Source organism: Gigantopelta aegis, chromosome 1 (assembly GCF_016097555.1).
Source record: "Gigantopelta aegis isolate Gae_Host chromosome 1, Gae_host_genome, whole genome shotgun sequence".
NCBI lineage: Eukaryota > Metazoa > Mollusca > Gastropoda > Neomphalida > Peltospiridae > Gigantopelta > Gigantopelta aegis.
Genome location: NC_054699.1, coordinates 46,518,646 through 46,530,125, shown reverse-complemented (window position 1 = coordinate 46,530,125; position 11,480 = coordinate 46,518,646).

Genomic DNA, 11,480 nt, shown 5'->3' with positions numbered 1-11,480 from the left:
CAAAATATGCACATGATTTAAAACATCATCACTCCCACCCTCAGTGTAATGTATTGTGGATTACTTTGGAGTCATTTCCAAAATAACTTGGTATGGTACTGACATTGTCATCGGATGTATTTTACGAAAGTTTCCATGAAAGGATACCCTCTCAATCTTCATTAAGAAGTCTTTTATTGAAAATGTTCATAATATTTTAATAGTATAATGTATGTCAACAGGAATCTCACATAATTCCTTGCCTCCCATCGCAGTTTTGATTTAGTAAGCTAGAAAAGAAAGACCGCTTATTGTAAAGATCACAGCTATATTAGATAATCTAGAAATATGTCCTCATCAACAGCATAAAGATCTGTATCTGTAAACATGTAAATTGTTCTACATTGGGATATGTTCAGGTAAATGACCTTTCAGTATATTTAAATACAAGTTTACTAAATTCTGTTTGAACATACTCACGATAATGTTTAGTGTGGTAGACGTACCAAAATTATGGTTTTATATAAAATATGAAAATATTACTTCTCTGTTCTTGAAAAAGAAAATACGTTTTGTAAACTTCTGTGACGGAAGTACAATGCTAATGAGGTCATTCAAGAAAAGGCCATGCATGCCCCCACGCTGATCAAAGTGTGAGAAACATGATTTATAATATTTCAAGCATACTAGCTTAATGCATAAAACATGACAATAATTATATTGCATTTACTTTAAACAAACAAAAAATTTAATGTGTGGTTCATATATATTTATGACTATTAAACCTCATCATCCTTTTGAAAGGTAACAACTATTCTAACCCAAACCGGTATTCATAAATCTAATAAATACATATTTATGCACTTCCGGTGAGTTTCTACGCAGTAAGTTATCTATGTTACTGGGTTTATGTTTTCAATATGTTATAATCGTATATATAATCAAAATAATTAGAAAAAAAAAGTCCTTATTGGACGTATTATGTTCAAACCTCATTGTCATAGTGTAAAATTTGAAAGTTGGACAACCTTCTCAGATCACAGCTAAATACTAGAGGAGTACATATTTGCCCTTTTTGTCAATATCGCACTTCTCATGGGTGAGTTTTCTATCAGTAATCTCATCGAGTGTGTTTGCCATCATATCTCACGGTGTAGTTTGCCATCATATCTCATCGAGTGTAGTTTTCAATCGTAGTTTGCCACTTAATCAAATTAATTAGCCATCATAATCGAGTGTAGTTTGTTCTCACGAGTGTATTTTGCCATCATATCTATGAGCCAGTTTCATCAAGCTCTCACGGTCAGTTAGTGTCATATCTCACGAGTGTAGTTTGCCATCATATCTCATCAAGTGTAGTTTGCCATCATATCTCATGGAGTGTAGTTTGCCATCTTATTTCATCGAGTGTAGTTTGCCATCATATCTCACGAGTGTGATGTGATTGCAAACTTCACGAGATGAAATATAAATCATATTTGACAAAAAACATGAAATTTTCTATTTATTATATAACTTTTGGCAATTTAGCTTTATTTTTAAAATGCCAGCAACAAAATAGTTCCGGCTTTCTTACAGTGAAGATAACACTTTCTACAGTGACGATAACACATTTCAGAGTACAATAGTGAAATTTTCACTCTGAAATGTGCTATTGTCACTGAGTGACTGATAACACTTTGATTTCACTGATATTTTAAGATATTTCACTAAATGTTATATAATAAATAGAGAATAATACATGAGTAGCCGTTAGATACCATTTATCTCACAACGAGTTGATTATCTCACAACGAGTTGTTTATATAGAGAATAATACACGAGTAGCCGTTAGATACCATTTATCTCACAACGAGTTGTTTTAAAATATATCTAACGAGCGAAAGCGAAATATTATATTTCTTACATATCTTGAAAAAATAAAAAGTTTTAAAATAAATTTAAATGCCTTTTCCAACCAAAACCTAATTACGGTCCTTGCGTTTATAGTTAACTTGTGCGTCACAGACAAGTCAATTTCAGGTTATTTCGATTCCACCATTCTTTTTTTATTGGATGGTATGGCATTGGTGACTTGGTCATCACCTAGGAGCAGCCAGTCGTATGTCTTTAAAATGTTAACACACAAGGATGTGTTATCAAAAATAACGAATGATGTTCTCACCAACGGGTGTGTAGGAAACTGTTGTATTTTTATAAATTAAACTAAAAGGATTATTATACAATAACTGGTTTTCCTCAGACTTCAGTTTGTGTATTTTGTTTTAAATAAATACTTTATTAAAACATTATATACCGCCACGTATGATATTTTAAAAACCTCAACTGTGACTCTGAGACATTCGCTAGTAAACCGGAGTGTGGTCTTAATTTAATAGACAGACGTATTTGCACAGATCTTGATCGCCTTTAAATTAAAAAAAAAAAAACCCACAAAACTATTAATCAAATCTGGCATCAGTTATTTGACTCACTCGATGCGCGGTCGTCTGGGATCGATCACCGTCGGTGAGCCCATTGGACTATTTCTCGTTCCAGCCATTTTTCTTTCTTTCTTTCAGCTAGTACATACAGTTAAAGCCTATAACAAATGTGTTTCCGGGAACACGCAGAACACAGTTAGGTATGGCAGGTCGGCATAATTTGTTTTTACTGTATATTTAGTCTTTTCCAGTACATAAAAAAATGCATCACGGAGAATAATGAATACATTAAAAACAAAATAGAGAGGGCCCTTCATTCCTAGGTAGGGTCAAAAACACATTTATTTCTAATTCTATTTATAATATATATAATTATATAGTGGTGGTGGTGGTGGTGGTAGTAACAGTAGTAGTAGTAGTAGTAATAGCAGCAGCAGCAGTAGTAGCATTAGTAGTAGTAGTAGTAGTAGTAACAGTAGTAGTAGTAGTGGTGGTAGTAGTAGTAGTAGTAGTAGTTGTGGTAGTAGTAGTGGTAGCAGTAGAAGTAGCAGTAGTAGTAACAGTAGTAGTAGTGGTGGTGGTGGTGGTGGTAGTAGTAGTAGCAGTAACAGTAGTAGTAGTAGTAGTAGTAACAGTAGCAGTAGCAGTAGCAGTAGCAGTAGTAGTAGTAGTAGTAGTAGTAGTAGTAGTAGTAGTAGTAGTAGTAGTAGTAGTAGTGGTGGTGGTGGTAGTAGTAGTAGTGGTGGTAGTAGTAGTAGTAGTAGTAGTGGTAGTAGTGGTAGCAGTAGTAGCAGTAGTAGTAACAATAGTAGTGGTGGTGGTGGTGGTGGTGGTGGTGGTGGTGGTGGTGGTGGTGGTGGTGGTGGTGGTGGTAGTAGTAGTAGTAGTAACAGTAGCAGTAGCAGTAGTAGTAACAGTAGCAGTAGCAGTAGTAGTAACAGCAGTAGTAGTAACAGCAGTAGTAGTAACAGCAGTAGTAGTAACAGTAGTAGTAGTAGTTGTGGTGGTGGTAGTAGTGGTAGTAACAGTAGCAGTAGTAGTAGTAGCAGTAGTAGCAGTAGTAGTAGCAGTAGTAGTAGCAGTAGTGGTGGTGGTAGTAGTGGTAGTAGTAGTAGTAGTAGTAGCAGCAGCAGCAGCAGCAGCAGCAGTAGTAGTAGCAGTAGCAGTAGTAGCAGTAGTAGTAGCAGTAGTAGCAGTAGTAGTAGCAGTAGTAGTAGTAGTAGTAGCAGCAGTAGTGTAATGAAACTTACTTTTCGGGTCCCTACGTGGGGACCACGGGTTCGGCTACCCCTTTCAGTTGTAGACTTTTGCTGGTACTAAGAGTCTATTAATAATTCTCTAGAAGGCTGAAATTACTATAAACAAGAGACCGACTTGGCTAGCACAGAAAACCCAAACTAACAAATAAACAGCTTACACATTTATTCGAGGGAATACAAACAAATAACAAATATGTATGGTAGTCCTCTAAGATCCATATATGAATTGACTACCACTAAATAAATTTACACCCACATATCCATACAAGTAAATATTTATATTTAGGGACGTGTATGAATGTGTCGTGGATAATCCCGACAGAATATTCGCGGAATTAAATTTATATCTGCAGGACAGCACACACCAAATAATTAGGCTCTACACCTTACACGATTACCCATCCATGCCGGTGCACACGAACTCCGTTAAATCATATATATATTGGACAGCCCCCTTCAAAGCTATTTTTAACCAAAACACCCTATTAAAGTAGTCGTTAATCCATATAATTAGGACTCACTTATTCGGAATGGGGTTACAAACCATCGACAATGACCGCTTATTAAAATCAACGAGATCCTAATTTAATCAGGTTTAATTTATTCAGACGGGTCGTCCATTCTCTAACTCAGCCAAAACGATTAAGCGGACAGTTCGTGCACGGTAAAAACGGAATTATATATGGGACGATTACACCTTACACGTAACACGGGTCATTGCCCGACTCGCTTTACATAGTTAATTTATAATTTTAATAACCGAAACTTATAAGATATACATTGGTTAAATGCATGTATAAATGGGAAGACAGCTAGGAATGGAAGCAAACATGTTTACATATATACAAAACGAAAAACAACACAGCACACAAAAACTAACCTCACATAAAAACAACCCGAGCGCAAGTGGGGATGAACAAGGTGCGTCGAAAAATAATCTAACCTGACCAACCTGATTCGTTAATTTAGTCAGGCCACACTCTTGCACGGACTTCTGCCGACAACATTTAAAACGGCTGCTCGACACTTATTGTATTATCCCTCGTAGCAATGAGAAAATAACGTTCCTGATATTCCTAAGTGAGTAGTTAGATCATGCTGTTAATGTAATTAGTAAGAGATATAATCAGAATCTTAACTGAATATAATAACCAAGGAAAATATGTAAAGATAGACAGACTAAAAACCAGGAACGCTACAGTAGTAGTAGTAGTAGCTGTAGCAGTAGTAGTAGTAGTAGTAGTAGTATGGTACAAGTAGTGGTAATATTATTATTATTATTATAGACCGGGAGCCAGGTGAGATTTAATTGTTGCGAGAGTTCCAAAAGGTTTGAGGTGGTTGAGGTGTAGAGGGACCCCAACTGACTACAGAAACCCAATTCTTAAGTAAATATAGTGCGGGAGTAAATAGGGGGCGCTACTGAAATTACCCCCAAATTTGGAATTAATTGTTGTGAAAGTTCCATCCAAAATTCCTTTGCTACTTATTAAAGAAAATCTCACTGAGCCCAAATCCACAACTTAAGAAACAAAAAATTGCGGGAAAGGCTACTTAAGAAAGACTCTAATTAGTGCTAATTAGGGATTTAATTGTTGTGAAAGTTCCATCCAAAATTCTGTTGCTATTTGTGCGATGTCGGCCCGGGAAGTCGACAAATCTATTTTGTTTAGTACCGGGATGTAGAATAATAAAAGTCCTGGGACATAGACATATCTAATTGGTTTGTAAGTTCTGCGCTGCAGTTACGAGCCGCCTTTTTTTTGTTAACAACGAGATGAGAACCCTGAAGTAGACAGATCTAATTGGTTTGCATGTTCTGCTTTGTGGTATGAGCCGTGTTTGTTTCAACGGTATAGAATGTTATGTGATTACTGTCCTGGGTAGAATTTGTAATTACGCTTCCATTAATTTGAGTAGGTGCCTGTGCGTTTTTGTTTTTTGTTTATTTGCTCGTATTATGCTCTACCAATTTAAAGGATTACTGTTTCGGGTAGTAAATTTATCTTTCTCTTATACTGAGCAGGCGCTTGTGCATTGGTTATTTTCCCGGTTTAATCTATATAAAGTTTTATATCAAAATGGAAAACTATTTCACATTTAACATTATGGCAGCTGCACAAGTTAGAGTGACTTTTATCGACACATTAAGAGGCGGACGACATTTGTATTACAACCATTTGGTAGAGGACATCTCACTGAGCCCAAATCCACTACTTAAGAAAACATATTTAGTGGGAAAGGCTACCGAACAAAGACTCTAATTAGTGCTAATTAGGGATATTTACCTAAGAAATAGAGATAATTTAGGCATATATAAATTGTATACCGGGTAATATAAACTAAATCCACATAGGTTTTTAGAAGGAAAAATAGAGACGTTTTAAAACTATATTTAATTAAAAATGGCTATTAACATGTTTTATGACTCTGTATACCATATTCATACATAATATTGACTTACCTGTACAATACTCACCAAAAGCTATCCATTGATTTACTACATGTCCATGTTCTAAAGAAAAAAACCCACCCTTTACATTGATGCTGTAAGTCATTATCTTGTCTGAATCGGGTGAGCATTTCACATTTGGTTCCAAGGATGGAACTTTCACAACCATTATACGACATTTTGTATTATAGTGAGCATACTATATTACCTGCCCTTAAATATTATGTGTGCATTTCAACTAAAAGGTTTCACTCAATATTAACATCCTCCTCCAATTCATCATCATCAAGGACAAACGTGTGTCTTTGATGATAGAAATATGCCATTTTGCATTTTAAGACATATCTTAGGAAATATTTTTGAAATAGCGACATTGGAGATTTATTTGGTGATTGTTGTGGCAGCCATTTTTAAAATGGTCATTTTGGCTGCCATGAAAGCCAGTGTAGGTGTCAGAATTGAACATATGAGTATTTATTGCTGTATACACACTTAATAACACAGATTTACATATATAAGTCTGTTACACATCTTGTAGTTTACTGCTTAATGACAATTTCATGTTGTTTTTTCTTTAAATAGCTAACATAGTTTATACTAGACTAGTATTTCAAGGGCAGCATCAGAATTAATGCCACCAAACACTATTTATTGGAGAACACCTCTTGGTCAATACCGATGCACTTTAGAAACAATCTATGAGGAACCAAATGTGAACTGATCAACACAACACAATTCATCGGGAGCATACAAATTCCTATTTAAATTAAGAGCCGTAACAAACAGTGTTTGAACGCAGAAGAAGAAGAAGAAGAGAAGGGGTATGTCCACCATATCTCTTTGGGGAAAGTGACTTACATATTTAATTATGTTGCGAACATCGCAGGATTCATATTACACTGGTTAGTACATATGCCTAATGCACACATTGCAGGCATGAACCTCGTAGGTCATATAAGTCAATGTACCAGGAATAATTTTTGAATGGTATGGTTTTGACGAAGATGAGTTTATTTCGTGGCTATATTCCACGATAACCATCAGTCAGGGAGTACCACCCCTGAGAGGAATGTGACTATCATTTCTCTTGTATTCCTGTTTTTGTAACGCTGCCTATCATCACTCAATGTGTGTAGTGAAAACGGAAGTTCGCATTCTGAATCCTAACCAAATATTCATAATTATCCTGGACCACCCTTTGTTTGCCAATGATAAACGTATTGAATGTATATGTCTATTAAGTCATAGTGAATATCACTTAATTGTCTTTCTCGGATACCTTCATATGAAGATGGCAGTATTCAAAGTGGTAGCAGATCTATATTCTTGATGGCAGTGAATTAGTGGATGTCTTAGTATATATAGGCTGGAGTTGCCTCTTCAGGATCGACAGATTCCTTTCCCAAAAGTCACTAATGTGACGCATCCCCACCCTCCTACAGTAGAAGACATGTATGATTTATACTTCATCGGTCAAAGACTGCTGCAATCATAGAGCTGAATCATGAACCCTGTTCCAATTTTGGTTTTTAGTTCTGCAGATGGAAATAAAAACAATGCTCTTTCTTTAAGCATGTGAAAAGCAAACTTCATTTTGCATACAAGTATTTTATCATTATTGCTTTCTTGAAACTAGGTAACTGTCAGTGCATTTGCAAGATTTGGCGACACTTAATTAATAAAATGTTGATGTATATGCTGAATTTTGGCAGGGTGCTTCACAATAAAAAACAACATGATAACCATTCTTTGCTGTTGCTATTGACCAGGAACATGAGGAGAATAATGCTTCTATATGAAAGGTGTTTTATGACTGTGTACCATATCCATACGTAATATTGACTTATCTGTACAATACTCACCAAAAGCTATCCATTGATGTACTACATGTCCATGTTCTAAAGAAAAAAACCCACCTTTCACATTCATGCTGTAAGTCATTATCTTGTCTGAATCGGGTGAGCATTTCACATTTGGTTTCAAGGATGGAACTTTCACAACAATTAAATCCCTAATTAGCACTAATTGGCATTTGACCTCTTCTTAAGTGCACTCAACCACCTCAAACCTTTTGGAACTCTCGCAACAATTAAATCTAACCTGGCTCCCGGTCTATTATTATTACTATTATTATTATTATTATTATTATTATTATTACTATTAATACTATAACATTAACCGAGATGCAGCTCAACAGCCTGTGGTGTATGTTGTCGAGAGATATAAGATAACATTGTCGTTTGCCAGATGGTTATTAACACCTTTCATTTACACACGGCGCAAATAATTTACCCTGTAAATATCGCAGTCAATGAGGATTGATAATTTAGAATTTATTCAACCTCAGGCGACATCTGTCAATCGTGGGCACCGACGTAAACAGCGACGTGCACGTGTGGGCCTACTGACCAATAGAATAGCAACCACGTGACTGTCCTCTCACAGTCCGGGGGACCTTTTTTGTTTGTTTGCTTTATGCAAAATTTAATATAAAACATGGTTTGTAGGTACATTCGTGCAGACGTTGTTTGCTAGCTAATTACGTTGTACGAAGATGAAATTCTCCGTGTTTGTTCTCGCGTTGCTGGTGATTTGTGTGACGTTGATACACGTTCAATCTGACAGCAGCGGCAACAGCCACGACGACGACCACGACGACACCAGATGCAGGAATAGGTACTTTATATATTTATAAGTAGAAATTTAACGTCTGTAGTCCGTCCCATGTGGAACGCGTTTTTTATACTATGGAATTTGCTAAAAGTTATTAATGTCCCAGCCGATTAATTTGTCAATTGCACTCCAAAATAGTATATTTTTGTTATTTCCACAACACTTTTGTTTTTCTTCTTATGTCAAACCAAATTGAAATTATGTACAAAAAGCATGTTTATAGAATGATGGGACGAACTATAGTTTCTTTATTTCCTTCTTTCGTTTCGATTTCGATCTTTCCTTCTTTTCAACTTTGTTTTGTTCATTCGTTCGTTTATTCCTTCGTTATGTCTAAAACACAAGCCGAAATGCGTCAGACGCAATGAAATAATCGCCATGGTGTATATGTCTTAAACACAAGCCGAAACGCGTCGGACGCAATGAAATACTCGTCATGGTGTATATGTCTAAAACACAAGCCGAAATGCGTCAGACGGAATGAAATAATCGTCATGGTGTATATATCTAAAACACAAGCCGAAACACGTCAGACGCAATGAAATAATCGTCATGGTGTATATATCTAAAACACAAGCCGAAACGCGTCAGACGCAATGAAATACTCGTCATGGTGTATATGTCTAAAACACAAGCCGAAACACGTCAGACGCAATGAAATACTCGTCATGGTGTATATGTCTAAAACACAAGCCGAAACACGTCAGACGCAATGAAAAATTCGCCATGGTGTATCTGTCTAAAACACAAGCCGAAACGCATCAGACGCAATGAAATACTCGCCATGGTGTATATGTCTAAAACACTAGCCGAAACACGTCAGACGCAATGAAATACTCGCCATGGTGTATATGTCTAAAACACAAGCCGAAACACGTCAGACGCAATGAAATAATCGCCATGGTGTATATGTCTAAAACACAAGCCGAAACACGTCACACGCCATGAAATAATCGTCATGGTGTATATATCTAAAACACAAGCCGAAACGCGCCAGACGCAATGAAATAATCGTCATGGTGTATATGTCTAAAAGACAAGCCGAAACGCGTCAGACGCAATGAAATAATCGTCATGGTGTATATGTCTAAAACAGAAGCCGAAACGCGTCAGACGCAATGAAATACGCGGCATGGTGTATGTGTCTTAAACACAAGCCGAAACGCGTCAGACGCAATGAAATACGCGGCATGGTGTATGTGTCTAAAACACAAGCCGAAACGCGTCAGACGCAATGAAATACGCGGCATGGTGTATGTGTCTAAAACACAAGCCGAAACGCGAAATAATCGCCATGGTGTATATATCTAAAACACAAGTCGAAACTCGTCAGACGCAATGAAATAATCGCCATGGTGTATATATCTAAAACACAAGTCGAAACTCGTCAGACGCAATGAAATAATCGCCATGGTGTATATATCTAAAACACAAGCCGAAACGCGTCAGACGCAATGAAATAATCGTCATGGTGTATATATCTAAAACACAAGCCGAAACGCGTCAGACGCAATGAAATAATCGTCATGGTGTATATGTCTAAAACACAAGCCGAAACGCGTCAGACGCAATGAAATAATCGCCATGGTGTATATGTCTAAAACACAAGCCGAAACGCGTCAGACACAATGAAATAATCGCCATGGTGTATATATCTAAAACACAAACCAAAACGCGTCAGACACAATGAAATAATCGTCATGGTGTATGTGTCTAAAACACAAGCCGAAACGCGTCAGCCGAAACGCGTCCGACGCAATGAAATAATCGTCATGGTGTATATATCTAAAACACAAGCCGAAACGCGCCAGACGCAATGAAATAATCGCCATGGTGTATATATCTAAAACACAAGTCGAAACTCGTCAGACGCAATGAAATAATCGCCATGGTGTATATATCTAAAACACAAGCCGAAACACGTCAGACGCAATGAAATAATCGTCATGGTGTATATATCTAAAACACAAGCCGAAACGCGTCCGACGCAATGAAATAATCGTTATGGTGTATATATCTAAAACACAAGCCGAAACACGTCAGACGCAATGAAATACGCGGCATGGTGTATATGTCTAAAACACAAGCCGAAACGCGTCAGACGCAATGAAATACGCGGCATGGTGTATATGTCTAAAACACAAGCCGAAACACGTCAGACGCAACACTCGCACCGCACGCACGCGCCGTGTCCACTCTTTTTTGAGCCTTTACAAAAATAAATTACGTATCCTTTATTCAAAAGTTTGTTTTGTTTAACGGCACCACTAGAGCATATTGATTTATTATTAATCAGCTATTGGATGTCAGTTGGTAATTTTTACATATCGTCTTGTAGAGGAAACCCGCTACATTTTTCCTTTAGTAGCAAGGGCTCTTTTATATTCGCCATCCCACAGAGAGAATAGCATATACCGCGGCCTTTGATATAACATAAAAGTCGTGGTGCACTGGTTGAAAAGGGAAATAGCTCAATGAGCCCACTGACGGGGATCGATCCTAGATCGACCGCGCAACAATCGAGCGCTTTAAAACTGGGTTAGTTCCGCACCTCCAGCCACAATGAAATAATCGTGTATAAAGCACAAGAAGCAATCGCTGGAAGAAGGAAGAAATGTTTTATTTAACGACGCACTCAAAACACAGTGGTAAAACGTTTGCTTGATGCGCGGCCGGTCTGGGATCGATTTCCAT